The sequence below is a fragment of the Balearica regulorum genome, chromosome 4 (assembly GCF_011004875.1).
Source record: "Balearica regulorum gibbericeps isolate bBalReg1 chromosome 4, bBalReg1.pri, whole genome shotgun sequence".
NCBI classification, from domain to species: Eukaryota; Metazoa; Chordata; class Aves; order Gruiformes; family Gruidae; genus Balearica; species Balearica regulorum.
Window position 1 is genome coordinate 40949304 of NC_046187.1, and position 10539 is coordinate 40959842.

General features: G+C 36.9%; 1 long non-coding RNA gene across 1 annotated transcript; it reads left to right on the plus strand.

The window, feature by feature from the left end:
• Positions 1-5363: 5363 nt before the first annotated feature.
• On the plus strand, positions 5364-10291 carry LOC142601557 (uncharacterized). The gene is made up of 3 exons (XR_012835076.1): positions 5364-5468; positions 8274-8425; positions 10173-10291. It is a non-coding gene; the product is annotated as an uncharacterized LOC142601557 (long non-coding RNA).
• The last annotated feature ends 248 nt before the right edge of the window (positions 10292-10539 follow it).

The window sequence follows — 10539 nt, forward strand, 5'->3', positions numbered from 1 at the left end:
GAAGGAGGTCTGGATGCAAAGGAATCTAGCCAGGAGTTACACATTTGCAAAAAAACAGGCTTCAACAAGTAGTATAACAATATCTAGTGTCTTTTTTTTTTCTTTTTTCTTTGTTTTTTCTTTTTTGTTTCCCTGCACTAGTCCCTTGTTTCAGTCATCTTGCAGTTTAGCTGCAGGTATACTAACAATGTAAATTACATTTCCATGCTTCGTGTAGCAGTTTTGCCTTTATATAGTCACTATACTATTTTCTAAGCAGCTGATGAATTTAAGCAGCCTACTGTATTCACTGAAGTCAATAAGGTTTCACTAGTGTGGCTGTAAGGAGAATTTGACTGATAAAATGGTCTTTTTCTTCTCTGCAGTATTGCTTGTGTCTGCTGGTGACAAGGTTACTTGTTTTATCTTGGTGCTTTTATCTGTTCTACTCTCCAGTAAGGCCCTTCTTCCAAATGGCTCCACGCTTCCAGGCATATTTTAATAATTCATTGCAAAAAGCTAGAGTAAGCAGGATAAACACAGTGTGATCTATGGCTGCACCTCAAAGGCAGGAAGAACAAATCGTGTTTCACCACATAAAAATCAAGCTCTCATCTCGCTTTACAGACAGGGAGTGGTACACTTGGTAAAAAACCCATCTGATTTATAAACACTTGACTTTTATATATATATATATAAAAAAAAAGATGGGTGGGAAAGATCACAAAACAGATGGTAATTATTTAAAAGGAACATTATTCAAAAATATAAAGGTGCATTCATGTGCATAACAGTTTTTCAAAAACTTATTCATATAAAACCAGCTAAATACATCAGTGGTAAATGTCAGCTCTGTTTCTCTTATATTGTATTTCTTGGCTTTCTGTGAAGAAAAACCTCAATAGTTATTCAAGTTCTTTGCTAAAAACTGAGGTCTTTGCATGTTATTCAGGATTATTTGGACTATTCTGGTAGAACTGGCTGATAAAAATATACTTGACGATGCAACTACTGGATAGTGAACTACTTTTTCCTTTGTCCTGCCTTTCTTTCTGCTTCAGAGTTCCTAGTCTTCCGCCTCCCCAACCTCTCCAAATCCTTAGCAAATTCCGACTTCTATACCTGTCCCCACATTTCCTAGCTCGTCCTCTAAATGTTCCTTGGCAATATAGAGAATCTATCCACTCATCATATTTCTAAATATTTCTTGAAAGAGTTGATAAACTGTTCGGTGTTCACTGCATGCTGCCTGGTTTTTGTGATCCCAGGGACGGCAAAGACGACCTAAACATCCCCAAATACTGGGCAGTCGGGCAGTGAAGATATCAAATGCCAATGTGTAGAGGGAAAGAGGGCAGGTTGTTTTGGATACCCAGTGGAAAAAAGAATGGAAGCTTATTAATGTTCATAATAGTATTAGCTTCTGTTCTTTGCCTTCTGTTCCAGCTTATGGATAAGAGAAGAGGATTAGGCAACCGTGGGGAGAGCAGGAAGATAAGGTTCATGGTGCAGACGTCAGGAAACAAACTCTGGCTATGATACGGATGCTCCAGGAGATGTTCCAGCAATGTCCTATAGCCCCACGGATCTTTAAGCTCACTGGCTTTTCTAGCACTTTTCTCCTTTCTTGAAGACCTGCAGAAACTATTTCATTCTCTACAAAATCTAATGCTATGTCTTAAAAAAACCCTTTAACTTATATATTTGTGTACAGCAAGTTTGCATTCTGATAAATTTTTGGTCTTCAAGTTATGTTTTTCCTTTGGCCTCCAGTACATTATTTGCACCTTTCTCTTCACATCCTTCCCCCCCCCCCCCCCCCCAATCCTTTTAGTCTCATGAAGTGTTGCACTTGTTTGTATAACAGACCACAATCTAAGTCATTGACTCAAGATATGGGGATGATCAAATGGCTGTGTTTATGTATTTTTAAATAAGAATGATAGTGTGGATAGATAAAGGTCCCTTCATTTACCAGGATTCTTGATCTCTTCACCTACTAATTCATGAACTGTAAGTTGTGCAGAAAATTTCAGATACCCGTGAACTCTTGCACACTGACAGTTAAGATGGTTTCATGTAATTGAAATAATCCTAGGCATATTGGTTAAACAGAATGAATTTGGACAGCATCCAGAGGGGTTAATGCAGTGTGAATGTTTCCAATGCTTTTTTTTTTACATTTTAGTGATCTTACTTGGGAGAGCCAAGTATTATTAATCAGTAGCCGTATAATGTATGGTATTAATAATTTAACTACCAAATACAATAATTGCTGAAGGAAGTACTTAAAATACACTGTATTTGACAGCAGTTAATGTGAGCTTATCTCTTGTCTGTCTCTCTCACCTTTTCTGTGCTCTTTTTTGGACAAAAAGTTGTTTATTGCCATGTTAGAGGTCCCATCCTCCTGTCTGTCCTTCTCCATCTGCAAAATGAAATGCACAAACTGGTGAAAGGACTTATTGCAGAGGAAGAGAAGGGCATTGCATTTCTGACAAATTGTGCTTGGTGCAGGAAGAAATCTGTATCTTTAATTTAGCTACTGCATAAAATATTTTCCCTGATCTGTTTCAGATACTTAAGTGCTGCCTATAATGTATGCTACTGGAATTAGACAGCAGGTGTTTGCTTCAGGTAGTCATAAAGTCTTTTAAAAGACTTTAAAATGTCAGTATCAGTTAAAAAGTCTTGGTGGGAAGTTAGCTACTATGGAGACTTTACGGAGATTCTCAATACACTGCTTTTTTAAAAAGAATTATATCACATTTTCATTCATCTATGATGGAAGATGGATGCCTCCAAAAGTAAAGCCCCTGTGCACGGGAGTTATGCTGTTACTCCCTGTGCCATTTTTAGGCCATTGGTAGTTTTGTCAGACTTATCATTTCCTGCATGCATTGCATACCTGCCAAGAATTCTGCTTGAAGCAAAATCATCCTGTATTTGGGGTTTTTTTAAATTCTTTTCCCCTGACAAGCCTTTCCTAAATTTCTTACGATTTCCATTGACCCTATTCTGATCGTGCTACTTTATTCTTTTCTCTCGTGCTTCTAAGAAAAATTCTTAGCTTTTCAACCATCTGAATAATTACTGAGAGAATGCATGTGTTGTTATATTGTGGGTGTAAATATCCAGGTAAAACTAGCGTTAGGGACAGACTTTGTCTCAACGGGAGAGGGCTAAAACTTATGAACTGTTTTAATTTAGAGACAATTAAAAATACAAAATTAATCAATTAGCTAACGTAAACTGAATGCACCCAATATATTACATCCTTAACTTTTCTCCAGAATGAGATACATAACAGTTGTGGTAATGGTATTTAAAGCAATATTTAACAAATTGCTATTCACTAGCTGTATAAGGAATATAAATATATGAATATATAATATATCAAATTATTCCAACAACTAGGAAATATTTACAATGTTTTACATACAATATTTTACATTAATAATTTTTACCTTTTTATCTGTGCTGTTCTGAGAAAAAGTTACATTTCATTCTGTTCTTTTTGCTGACTTAGCTGCAAGAAAATCATGGTAGAATAACTAATCGATACTGACGCACACTTTAGCAACAACATCACCAGTAGAAAGGAACTAGAGGTAGTCCCTGATGTTATAAAATGGTGTATTGGATATAAATATATCCAAGTTTATGACAGAGCTTCTGAAGTTTCTTATGTTTTACTAGCATATTGCTTTTTACAGCACTCTGTTTTACCTCAAAGGGACATAAGAAAGAAGACGCCTTTAGACTATTCTGTAAAATAGGTAAAAGATACATGTTGGAACTTTTGGAAATTTGCAAAGAGGTTTTCTTAGAGCACGAAAAAGGAGCAAGCACTGTGGGAAATAACCCTAACGCCTGTTGGGGATATCTCATGTGTTTCTGTAAAGATACTTCAGTTTGTTTCTTCTTGTTTTCATCATCTCATGCAATGTAGTGACTGAAGGCCTGCATCTATGTATCTTAAAATATATACACACTATTTTTAGAAGTCTAATAAAGAAGATAACGATGGGAAAAAAACAGATGTCTGTCCCCAGATGTTTACAGCTCCTTTTTGTGAGAGTTAATCACCAGAGAGGTAGCAGAATGCAGCTCTGATGTTTTACATGTAAACCGCTTTGCAGTTCATGTTTCTGCAAGAAATAGAGGCAAGAATATTTCACTTAGTAGTCTAGCATTCCACTGCAACAACATATAAGGTTACAAACAAAGAAAAATCAATTTTGTTCCAATCCAGACCCTCTACAATTCTACAAATTAAATCAGAGAAAACAGTAATACATAATATGACTGTCAGCTGATTGAGTTGATACTAGATGATATGTTTTGTTGAACAATTTTGTTAAACTGTTTTGCTACCTCAAACACTTTATTTGGGTTTTGCATTGCAATTTTTTAATTAATTTTAAAGGACTTGTATTTCTTTAAGGCACATAGACACAAAACACTGTTATGCTAATTTCAGCAAGCCACATATATTACACTGTAAGCACTCTTTTTGGTCACCTGGTTTCATTTTTGCCTTTAAGATTTCAGTTTCAAGGCACGCTATTTGTTGTTAATAGATTGATTAAAGTATGTTCTGCATATCATACAGTGCTGTTGCTGTCTTGGATTCTGTATTATTTAATTTAGTTATCATTTGGGGGCAGAGAGAATATAAATATCAGCAATAAGATTTCATGCTTCTTTTGTGAATAAACAATTTTTATTGCTTTATTTCCTGAAATCATCATTGACTGGTCCTTCACATGAATTCCTGTTTATTGACAGTTAGGATAGGACTTGATGCAAAAGGCCGATTCAACACTTAGGAAGTGGTGAATCACCTTTTCTAGGTGCTTCTGTCTTTCATTTGCTGTAGAAGAGCTGACACAACCACTCTGAACATTTGACTGTCAGTCATCTGAAGTTGAATGAAACATCTCCCAGGCACAGCGTATAACTTGCATTCTCATGGCTTTTTCAGAGATTTTGTTTCAAAGTTGGTCCATTCTATGCGGCCCTCAAGAATTTGGGTACCAAGAGGACATTTCTTTAAAAGTTGGAGTTCCTTTGCTTGAAACTGCCCAGTCCAGTTGAAATAAGTGAGGAGTGTGGGTGGAGCAGGTGAAGGTGCACTGACACCAACAACTGGTCTGTTCTAGTCTATTTCACAGACACGCTATTCATGGTAGGTAGCAACGCACGCACATCTGAAGTGACATGTAAATTCCTCCTCCCTCTCCACAGTGATACTGATGAGGTGATTTTTATGAGTTTCAGGTATTTTGCTGGCATGATTTTTTTCAAGGAGTCTGATTTAGGTACAGTATTTGATGAATTTTCTTTTTCTCCAGGGTCCTTACATCAGAGATAAAACTGATGTTTTCAAGCTGGCAGAAATCATGATACATGCCTAAAAAAAAGACAATTTTTAAAGATCATGAAATCAACTCTACAGCTAAGCATGAATCTCTACGACAATTGAGGTAAGCAAAAATAGTCATGACCATGGGTGGTGGTTTGTTTTTTGGTTTTTTTTGTTTGGTTTTTTTTTTTTTTTTAATTTGCGGTCAATTTCTTTCACATTATAGCTTACTTTCATTTTATGTAGATAGTACCAAACATGAAAGGCTATTACTAGCATGGCAAAAAATGTTTCTCAGTTTAGTACCTTGCAAGAGATTGGTTGGGATGTCTCTCTACATTTTTTTTAAAGGGAATGATAACACTGTTTCTGATGCTGAAATTAGTTTCAGAACAATTTTCAAGCACTTTTTAGAATGTCTTATTATCATCTCTCTAATTGTGCTTCTACATTGCTTGGATGAAAATGTCAAGGTTTATTACATGTGTTCATGCTGTATATCTTTAAATTTTTAATTTTTTTTACTTATTTGATGGTCAGACCATTGAAAAAAAGAAAAAAAGACATGAATTCTGGTCTATTTTACTATGTTTTTATTACTTTATCACACCAATTGCAAAGGGGTAAATCTACTTTATCGTTTTTCTAAAGGTTAATGTGACCATTAATCTCTCTTGAATTTATGCTACGCACTATCTGCTTTATTGCATATCCATTACAGAACCAAAGCTCTGCAAATCTGATCAAAACCAAACAAATTCTTTTTCCTCTCATCTTCCCCAAACCCCTTGTCTGCCTGGAAACTTTAGTGTAAGTCTTTTGTTATCATCCCTTTAGTGTTTGCAGCAAATTAGCTAGCAGGCACAGTGAAAGTATCTTGATGACAGAGTAATTAGATATGCATGTTTCCTTCTCTATCAACCATAGCGTAGTTTAAAAGTATGATAGCAGTGGAGCTACTTCAGTGGAACCAGTTTTTAATTTGTAGAATTGACTGTTGATATTTCTTTAAAGGCAGAAATAAGACTTAGTTTTCTTCATTAATAATGGTGTTTTGGAGGAAAAAAAAAAGACTTTGCTATGTGGAACTTTGGCAGATGCCAGAACGTCTCAGAGAAGACTCTTTAGGGTGTATGGCCCATTTTAATCTATGGGTAGCGAGCTCTGTTTCAGAGATATGAAAGTCTGTGAGTCATTTGATATTATCTATTGCCCATATAGGAAAGCTAAAGCAGTAGGTGGTGAAAAGATCTGGAACCCGCCCTGCAGCCACATAACAGCTGCTATCTAAGGAATGGCTGTTTACTGTAGGTTGGATTTAGTGTGGCTTAGATATTTTCATGGAAAATCCCTCATTAAGTGCTTAAGATGTGGTAAGAGACAAGGTCACAAGCAGCAAAATAAGTCCCCATGGAGCACCAAAGGACCTATTGTGAATTTAGAAGGGAGGACACTCTCCAAAGAGGTGGGTAACTGGTGCAGATATCTGCAAGGTGTGATGCACAGTGCTGTGCATCGCCTCACGGATGTGACAGCTTTGGGGCACGGTGTGGTTTAATCATGGCTGCCTGCAGTAGCTCCATGTTTATGAACTCTGCTCGGAGGACTTTACCAGCATGTCTGCTTTTCTATTTGTGTACAACTGTAATCCTTTGGACCCGAGCTGGCCGTTTGTCAAACCAGCGCAGATGCTTTCTTATCTTACTTTCCAGCAGTAGCATTGTGCTTACATCATCTACTCTGTAGACATGCCTTGCAACATTGACAGGAAAAAAACTTATCTAGTCTTGCTTAGGTAACCACTGGGAATGGTAAGACAGATGTGTACATTGCTTGTGTTGCAGCCCTTCCCCCCCCCCCCCCCCCCCCCCCCGATTCTGTTTTTATTAAACCATGAATAATACTTTGTTTTACTTCGACCACATGCTTTGGAAAGAAGAATCACAAATACTTCAACCTGGTCAAATATGTTTTCATCTAGTTCAGGCTTATTAAGGAACGGGAGAACTGCAAAAATTGCAAGAATACTTAGCCCAGGAAGGAGACAATGGCATTGTTAGATTTATAACTGACAGATGGTACTAGCCAAAAAAAAAAAAAAAAAAAAAAAAAATTAAGGTTTTCCTGCTAGAAAGCTCAGCTGGCAAAGCATACTGAAGAACCAGAGACAAGGTTAAATACAGTGTCTGCCATTCAGTTGTGGAAGGCACACCAGTACTTGCTCAGGGTTGTTGGACTTGCTTGTCAGTTTAGAAAAAAAAACAGCCTAGAAAGGGCAGTATGTTTTACTGTAGTTGTAGCTTAATTAAAGATAATGAAAAGATTCACATATTCAAAGTTATGTTCTTACCAAAAGCCATGTGTATGACACTGAGCAAAAGATTCAAAACTTCAGGCTCCTTTCCAAATTAAGCTTGTTATATTATCTTCATAAGTTAAAAATAGGAGGGATCATTCCTGTGCTTTTCTGCATTTTATTTCATTTGCAAGCGTAATAAGCATATGTCTGCTTATCCATAAGCACAAAGTGGAGGACATGCTGTCAGCATTTTAAGCCTTATTTATTCCCAGGAATGTCTCTCAGATTACAGAACTAAATAAATGTATGCTATTACAAGTAAATGTTTCACAACCTGCAAGGATTTTTCTTTAACTCATTTTTCTTTAACTGCTATCTCTTCTTGCTAGTCCTCCACAATAGACTCAGTTATGACTAATTCTTTGTCTCAGCTACCTATTCATTGCCCTCTGTATTTAATTCAAAATCCCATGGGTGGCTTCGAAAGGCTAGATCCAGAGTTGCTCAAGATCCACTCTGGAAAATTTAAAAAAAAACAACAGTAAAGGTATCTACCATTCAACACGTTTGGCTCTCTGAAGGGGTCGCTTTCTGATCCATGAGTTGTTTTTCTTTCTCTTTATACAGAAGAAGTCCTTAAGCCCAAAATGTATCATCCACGTCATTGTGCAGTACAACAGGTCCAGACAATTGAATGCCTCTGCAAGTCTTCACCCTATGCCCCAAGCTGGAAGACAAATTATAACAAGAAAGCATTAGGAAACAGTGATCAACTTCAGGTAGGACACTTAACCTTTCAAAAACTTCTCATTTTTATACAGAAAAGAGGCAATATGAGATCCCAATATGAGAGAATCCTAAGATTTTTCATCACCCTTACTAATCCTATTGGGATTAAACTTAAAAAGAAAGGCACTAAAGGCATTTCCCTTCTGGAAGGAATGAAAGTCAGCATTTGATGATGCTTGATATCCCAGACTCTCAAGGGTCTCCTTCACAGCAGGAAACATTTGGATGAATGGGCAAGTAGATCATAGAGTCTTCCAGTAACTCAAACCATTTGAAAGTGAACAGTGACAGGACAAAGTTTTTGCACATTGGCCATGAAATGTTAAACATCAGGAAAACTAACCCAAAAAATCGTCTCATTCTTAACTGTTAGCCTTTTTGGTGGTTTTCCTTACTTTTAATTTCCTCTGTAAATAAAAAGTTTTGAGGAGGAATGAAGGGACAGACTTGAAGATACTTTGCCTGATGGTATAGCAATCAAGTTATATCTTTAATAAAGTGACAGCCAGCAGAATACACTGAAGATCAGTTAACCACAGAGCAAAAATACTTCATAGATGTATTGTGCTGCACTGCAGAGAAAATGGCCGGGGACTGGCTGTTGTAGAAGGAAGGTGAATATTTCTGATGAACTTGGCCAAAAACCCCAATGGTTTTCTTTATTTTTTTTTCACTTGAAAGCATTAGAGGAAATATATGCTCCTTTTTAAGACTACAGAACTAATTCTGATACTGACTTTTTAAAATGTATCTTTTATTCTTATTTTATTGTGGGCATTCTGACCACTTCTAAAATTTGAAACTGATTTTACAATTCAGTATTGGAGAATGCTTTTTTTTTTTTTTTTTTTTTTTTTTATTTGAACAAAAGAAGCTCTCAGTACAGGAAGAGTATTTCCAGCCCAGCTCTACTCATAGTGATTTTGGATTGCTCCTGGAGATGTTATTTGGATGAAAGCTTCTGTCAGACTCGATAAAATGACTGACAAGGCCAAATTGGCATGCATTAAGGGAAATGACAGGAGAAAAGCTTAATCATGCCTGTACCAATAGATTCAAGCTATTTTGGTGATCACACTGCCATCCTGTGTGTGTCAGTAAGGCTTCACTTTCATCTCTGTCGGAAAAGCTGTGAGGCAAAAAGGCAATTGGCCTTGATTACATGCTGAGGAGAGGCCAAAGAGAAAAGTAAAGCTTTCTTGGCACTGATAGGATAACTGGTCACACTAATACACTCTGCTGTGTCCCACAAAACAAACAGGAAGATAGTAGTAAAATGGAGGAATGAATTCTTTCGCATGAAGAAAGCTTGGAAGTACATACCTCAGTCCCTACCCCAACCCACTTTGGTAAGAAAAAAAGTCAGTGAAAAGTGTGGAACAGTGTAAGATAAACAAAAACCATTTGAGTAACCATCAGGCTACACTAATATAATGACTATACTATTACTCTGACTGATATTAATTATAAGATGTTAATTAAGGAAAGGTTAGTTTAGCCCTTTTTCATAATTCCAAGTGGCCCCATTGAATGTCCACCATGAAGTATGTGGGTTTCTCCATAGCCACAGCCTTTGCTGGAGGCTGCAGAAATTCACTACTGAGAATTTTTGAGTGGCACAGCTGGCAAGCCTTTAGCTTCTTCGGGCAATATTGGAAATATAAGAGTCTGGCTTGCAGATAAAACTCCTGAGTGTCTTCCTCTGTCATACTGACTTGCTAAAATCCTAATGTGCAGGATAGCCACGGCAGCAGTGTTATCCTGAGAAGCTGAAGGCTGTCAACCATATTACGACACAGCTTTGGAAGCAGATTTTATTCTGCTGACTACAACTGGCCACCCTTTGAGTACAGGTGGGTGTACACTAGGGCTAAGTTATCTCCTTGAATATTGTTTCCCTGTTTTCCTTAAATATTGCTTAAGATTGTTATTAGAGAAAAATAATCTCCACAGGACTTCTGCTTTCTGCCAATCCTTTGCTAAACTCATAGAAGAGGTGAAAATACTGAAGAATTATTAATTCTCTGTGATTGAAAGAGAAAAGGATGCTGCTTTGTCACACAGGAGTTTATCTGAAGTTCCTAAGCTTAGTTTCAGTCCTCCA